General features: G+C 38.9%; 1 pseudogene; it reads right to left on the reverse strand.

The window, feature by feature from the left end:
- Window positions 1-5,841: 5,841 nt before the first annotated feature.
- On the reverse strand, window positions 5,842-6,826 carry LOC149555093 (uncharacterized; annotated as a pseudogene).
- Window positions 6,827-7,321: the final 495 nt, after the last annotated feature.

The raw sequence follows: 7,321 nt of genomic DNA on the forward strand, positions 1-7,321 counted from the left end.
GTAGGTTATGGAAAACTGAATCATGAATTCTAACTTGTTTTCACACTGCTATATTTTCTTTGCTTGCATGGACAGGTGTTCCAAAACCATCATCTCAATGCCACATGATTTTGATCTTGCACTGAAATCAGCATCTAAACGGTACAGTAAATGATTCTTACTGAATACTAGCATGCCTAGACATATTGTAAATTTATGTTCGACACAGTGTTCTTATCATTTAGCTCTATTGTCTATTGTCCTCTACACACTAACACTCAAGTTTCCTCTTTCTTTTGTAGGTGCACAACAAAGAAGGATACAAATAGTCAAGCAAGTAGTCCCTCACAAGAGCCCCCTTTAAAACGGTACCAAAATAAACATTACATAAGTGTCTTTTACCAAGCTCTTCTTTTCCTATTTGTAGCACCATTATCTTGTTTCCTTGTTGCTCACTACTGTCCATACTAATGTGCAATTTTTTGTTGCCTTGTTCTCCTCATTTTACAGCTGCTCTAAATATAGGGAAACTAATTACCATACAATCAGGGATGCAACTGGCTTTGCTGAAACCCGATAAGAGCTCACAGTTTCACTGTCCACTTCATGCTTTATACAATCTCTATAAAATCTACTGCTTATACTTTTCAGTTCTCTCATGTCAGAGACAATTAAGCATGGCAACCCCACACAGCGAGCCTATTAGACCATCTCCACTACATAGCTACACAGAGAAACGGTATTAATTTACAAAATTTTGCACCTATCCTAGCCACAACAATATTTCCCGATCTGATATAGTTCTTATTGCTTTCTCCATTCTACTTTCTATCTAACAAATAATTTTGCAGGAAGAGGCCACATACCCTATCTCTTTAACCAGAAAAAGCAAAGAACGATACAAAGCAAGTCTACTCATTCCTCACCTAGCTTACACTTTCTTTCCTATATAAATCCCTACCTTTATAAACATTCTCACATGCTTGCATTCCCTCTTCTATGCAGTCTGAATACCAGAAGCCTACAAAGTGTGGCACCACAACGGTACACCATTTCAGACTCCACAAGCACTTCAAACATGTAACATACTCAACTACTTTCATTTCTTATAGTTTACTAACTTCTATTTTGACAGGGAGCTAATGAACAAACGGCCATGCATCCAACACCCTACACCACAAATTGCAGACAGCCACACAGAACAAAGGTATGTTATCATTGCCTTTAGGGTTAGTTTACTCCTACTCCCAAACATGTTTTCAATTAGTTGCAATATTTTTACTCCTCGATTTTAGCGTACTCTTGTACACTAATTTGAGAGATTTACATTGTAATACATGTATAGACACTTTACAAGCCCCTAGAGTATTATAGGAGATAACACTACACATCATTCACAAAGAGCCCTCTAGTTAGACCCAGACACGATTGTAAATTTGAGCAACATGGTTTAATTGTTTAGTTATATGTGCAATATGAACTATATATCTCAAGTGCGAAAACAAATCAAGCAGTTGTGCTTTCTTCTTGTGGTGACATTAACTTATTTCCCAAAAAATCGTACAAGATTTCTTTATAAGTTTATTTCAACACACAGACTTCATACAGTCATATATATATATATATATGAGGCTCACACTCCCATTCCTACTATGCTAAGCTTGAAAGAGACCCTAATATCTAGAGTAATTAATTAGTGAGTTACTTTTCAACTTTTCATACTACGAATTTGTGTTCCTGTGGATTGTAATAATTTATTTGGACCCACTGCCAACATGATTTTGACAAAGAGGGGAATTCAGAAATTCTCCCATACATTTAAGGTTGAACACATATTTAACAATAATCCAGCTGATTTACTATTAAGGCCATATAATTTTTAGATTGGTAAGTTCATATCACACCACCTTTTCTCTCACCAAGAGGTCCAGCCTGCATAGTTACATTCTATTCTTCCTTGAACGAAATTAGTTCTTCCTCTGTGTCACAACAAGATGGCTGTGGAAAACAAACCTACAAAAGATTGTCGCAAGTGGCTAACGGTAGAGAAATTGATTTCTCTATATATAACAATGAAATGTACAATGAATACAAATATAATCAGTTTTCAAATTCGACAATATAATTCACTAGCAATAAAATTTTACTCCAATTTTGTGTTCTCTTCTCCTCATATTCAAAAAATATGTAACCTTCTTCCTCTATAAATCTCTTCATGTTCTCTAATTTTGTATCTTTTAATCGACATGAATATGTCATCTTCTTCCTATATTTCCTTGATGATTAGTTCTATTTTTTAATTACATTTCCTATCTTGTATTATTTCTAGTTTTACATTTCATATACCAAGAATGTAAACACAATTTAATATGCTCTAAAACATACTGCTAACATCAGCATGAATTTTCTTCCTCTTCTTCTCTTCTTGTAGCTTTACCTCAGTACCTCAACAACCAAGCTCCATCCGGGATCTCTGCAGGAACTGGGCTGGCTTAGTCTTTGAAGGTGAAGTCTTGGTGATCTATGGACCAGCTACAAACAAAAACCCAAATACACAAAGTAGAGCAGAAATCGTCCATGCAGACCTTGTTGATGCAAATGGCCAAATGACAATTACAATGAACATCAGTAATGCTTTGGTAGACAACTTCTTCCCACTCTTAACAGTTGGTTCCAGCATTCGAGTTACTAAGTTTGCTGGGCAAAGCAAATCACAGTTTGAACGAGGAGATGCAGCCTGCTCTATTACGTTGACAAGCAACAGCAACCTCACCACTATAAAACCTGTTTGCAAGCACCACTGCTTGACACCTGACATGACAATTGCTCACCTGCGAGACCTTGAATCTATCTATCCTGTAGGCTCCTTTGGTGCTATTGCCACAAGCTACCACAATAATAGAGGACACCTAGAAGTACGTGTAAAAGATGGCGACTCTCAGTACGACATGGCCATGGTAAATGTCTACCTCCCTATTTACTCAAATTGAATTCCCAACCTCTGACTGTGGACTAACTCATTCTTACCTTGCTTTTATTCACTAACTTCTACATTTCCAACTTATGCATTTCCAGGTTCACGTAGCAAGCACCTATACAAATTTATGGGCTTCCCTCATCCGCCTGATCTCTACATCAGACATGCCCCTAGTCCTCTTCAAAAATTTTGTGCGTAATGCTGCACGTGGTTCACCAATCATCCGACCATCACAGTCTTCATTTGTCGAACAACTTAATGATGAATGGACCAAGAACCACCTCAAGAGTCTCGCCAGATCCAATCTGCAGGCAAGTAGGAAATCCTGACTCTTTTCAACTCCAACTGCCTTCAAACTTTCCCATAAGTGAAACAACTAATGCTATTGTGCTTTCTTCTACAGGTTGTAGGCACCCTCAAGGCCAGAAATACTCATTTGGAACCTTACAAGATGTGTTGCAGTACATGTCATTGTCCCTTGACATTTGACAGCTCCGTCGACCTTGACTTTGCTGACTGTACACACTATCAGAAACCAGCAAAGCCTACATGCCGCCACAATCTGTTATGCACATTGTAAAGACAAGAAGGAAACATTGACTGCACTTTACATGGAGATCTCCTAAACCAACACTTCCCAGAGATTACTGCCATAACATATGAGGACTACCAAAAAAACATTTCAAAAATGGTCTACGCTCTACGGAAGCTACAACTACATGGCAAATTCACACTGGCTATCAACAACACTATTGTCAAGATAGTTAAGCAGTGATTTCCCCTTGCAATAATGCACTAACTTGTACTTGGAAAACACCCATCTCCCTACAATTCACAACTATCACTTCTGTATTTTGCTGAGAAATCTGTTGCTCAGGACATTTCACCTTTACTTTTGTATAGAACATGAACCAATGGTTTTGTGTATCCTCGCTAACAACAATATGTATATTTAGCTCATATTTAACAACATTATATGCTACTTATTATAGACACAAACCCATGACTTAATCTGAATCGTCCTTGCATTTTGCTGTATATTACAACTTGCACTTATTAATTTACTATTACGCTACTTTGGGGCACTCAGTGTACTTTTCTGCTTCACTTTGTTGTCTTTAATTTGCTCTACATTACAACTTGCAGCTATTTTTAGCATCTTTCAGCTACAACTCTTATCTGTTTGCACCTTAGTTTGGTTTCTATTGTATCTGGTCTTTTGCATTTTCAGGCATAAATTCTCAAGTTTCTTTTTAATCTGCATTTTACCATTTTGAAGCTTAAATTTAAAATGTTATTAGCATATGGAGGCATAAATTCAGCATTTTAAAGCTTAAATTTTAAATGTCATTAGCATATGGAGGCATAAATTCTCACATGTCTTAGTATTTCAAAGCATAAACTCTTATCTGCTTGCAACTTCTTTTTGGGTTTCCGTTATCTCTGGATTTTACCGTTTTGAAGCTTGAATGCTCTTTTCCTTCGAAGGTATTTCAAATCTTGTTCAGAGCTCTTCCTTCCTGCAAATCTGGCTGTTATACTAGAGCCTTCTTCCAGAGGGATTAAGTGTCTCAAATCGCTCGACATGTTGACTTTGCCAGCTTTAGTTTCTTTTTACCTATTACATCATATGAAAATGACATAAGCAGATTTCAATGGAGAAATCAAAGGTCTACGCATACATATCACTTCAAAGATTGCTCTGTTTCAATTTCCACTCTTTTCTCTATCTACCCAATCATTTTGCAATCACCAAATTTCTATTTCTAATATGTTAACCCACTGCTACTTCTGATGCACGCAACATTTTCATTGCCATGGAAATGTCACTAATGTTAGGATGATAAGGTACATTCATGTTACAGTTTGATCTAGGTATCTACTCAATGCTTTCCTATTAGTTTTGCCTGCATATACAAGGCTAATGCTCATGTGCCTCCCCCACCATTCGATAGGTAGCCGGTTGGTTAGTCAGTTGATTCATCAGTGCATTAAGTCAACTGCTCTTCTATTCCACTAATCGACACAATGATCCACCAACAAACCAGCACATCATCCCTGACCTACAGTCAACTCTACAGAATATATACTCAATAAATATATACAGATAAATTCAAACCTGCTCTTCTATTGACATACTCAACAACAGTAATGTCATTGTTAATTCCAGCTCCAACGTATACTTGGCACTTGATTGCTAGTTCTCAAAAATAAAATTTGACTGCTTCAATCAAGGCCCCAGACTTAATATCAAGAAAATTTGCCTCTCTCTCATACTCCTACTGTCAACTGCATTGCAACTTCGATGCCCTCTCTCTGATTAGCTCTGCCTGAGTAGCAATGCATTGACGGGTAAAATAACCCCTTCCATACCTCAACTCTCATCTCTATATGTGCTTGATCTAAGAAACAATACATTAGATGGTTCCATCCCCCTCAACATTGGATGCTATTTCAAGATGCACAGTCCACTCTCTTCCATCTGTTATGTCTTCGTACTGCGATGTTCTCGTTTACCTCAACACTGCCTATTCCACCCAACTAGCCCAACAGTGCCTATTCCACCCAACTAGCTCAAACCCGCTTAGCCATTCATTCCTTCACCTCACCACTGCCTTTCTCTTTATTCACTTGGCAGGAACTAAGCTGCCCTGCAGCCCTTGTTTGAAAAGGGCAAACACTTTAAAATTGTGACCACATTATTTGAAAAATGGCAAACACTTGAAAACCGTTACAAATGTTATGTATATTTGTTACTAAAGGAGGTCAACGTAATCTTGATCTTTGAAACTATAATGATATATAAATGTATATTAGTATGCAAAACTGCTGGATTTTATAACCCATATGGCATCTTTAAGAATTCCATGGGAATAAATAGGTAATCAATGGGAAGAAAGGCTGTTCAAGGCTGCGATTCTTGTAGAGATAAGAATCTTGAACAGCTGGTTGATTTTTTCGTCCAACAAGGGCAGATTTATCTGCAACTCATGGAGCACGACGGTGGCAGGCGAGAGATCAATAGACATGTCAAACTTGGAGTTTGAGTTTAGAACATTGTTGAGGTATCCCAGTGCAATATCTGCTGCCACCAACTCCCGCAATAACCTTGATGATGATGATGACCTCTTTCTCTTTTGAACTCCCTCTCTCAGTTTGTGCTGCAAGTGACCGAAGTGGGAAGGAAGACGAAGACATGGCATCCTCATGTGCGATATCTTGTAGGAAAGAGCAGCGACGAGAGCAGAGCAGATCATTATGATGATGGCCTTGGCATGGTTGATGTTGATGGCAGATACTTCCACTCCTGCTCTATCCTCACTATTGATCTTTTCGGCCATTCTCCTCAACTTCGACATGCATTTCTCCAGCCGAGACTGTGTCTCATTCTTCTTTTTCAGAAAAGATGCAAGAGATGTGCGAACTCTTTGGAGGGCATGAACATGGGGTGTGAGACCGCGAAAGGCAATCTGCACACAGGCTTGTTGCTTCCTGATTTCTGCGATGCTGTCTCTCAACACATTGCTCTCGTACACTTGTGTGCGTTCGTATGTCATCCAGATGTGCGTTCGTACACTTGCTCTCCATGTCTATCTTTATGTCCGATAGATTGGAGCAACAATTCAAAGCTACCTCCACTGCTTGTCCAAGCCAATCTCCTCCAAAACATGAGGAAGATGAACAAGACTCCTCCAATCTTTCTACCTCACGGATAAGCGCATCTTTGAGAATGGGGTCAGCCTGCAGCCTAGAGGGCATGCTCTTTGAGCGATTGTGGCTATACTTGTGAGGAGAGTGAAGGGCCATTGTTACTGTCGCTCCAAGAGAAGAGATACGAGAGATGGAAGGCATTGGAATGCTCATGTTCATTCTCTTCTCTTTTGTGTTTCTCCTAAATGATGATGCTAATGCTTGACGTGCCCTTTCTGCCTCCGTATTAACATGATTTATACAACTCACCATCATTGGGCACTGCAGTAGACAGAAAGAGAGATTCTCGGCCATAAGCATTAATTTTCTGCAAGCCAATAGGTGGTGTTCCCCATTCTCACCATTCGTCTGTTACCCCCACGTGTGGATCCGCCACTCGATGCAATAGGCACCGGCTACGGTGCAACATATTTGCACCGGGCACTGGCTAAATAGCCGAATATTTGCACCGGTCTATTAGCCAGTGCCGTTACTCCCGTCAGTTCCGTCAGTCTCTGTACTTCCCAACAAATGTAGCGGTCTCCAAAATATTTAAATCACTATGCAATGACGACTACTACAATGACTACTATGAAATAGTACAAGCCGTCGCTTCAAATGTATTTTTTTCCCACCTTTGTTAGATTTTTAAAAAAATTATTTACTAGAACTTTA

The sequence above is a fragment of the Cupressus sempervirens genome, chromosome 5 (genome assembly GCF_028749045.1).
Source record: "Cupressus sempervirens isolate cs-2001-9-10 chromosome 5, ASM2874904v1, whole genome shotgun sequence".
In the NCBI taxonomy this organism is placed as follows: domain Eukaryota; kingdom Viridiplantae; phylum Streptophyta; class Pinopsida; order Cupressales; family Cupressaceae; genus Cupressus; species Cupressus sempervirens.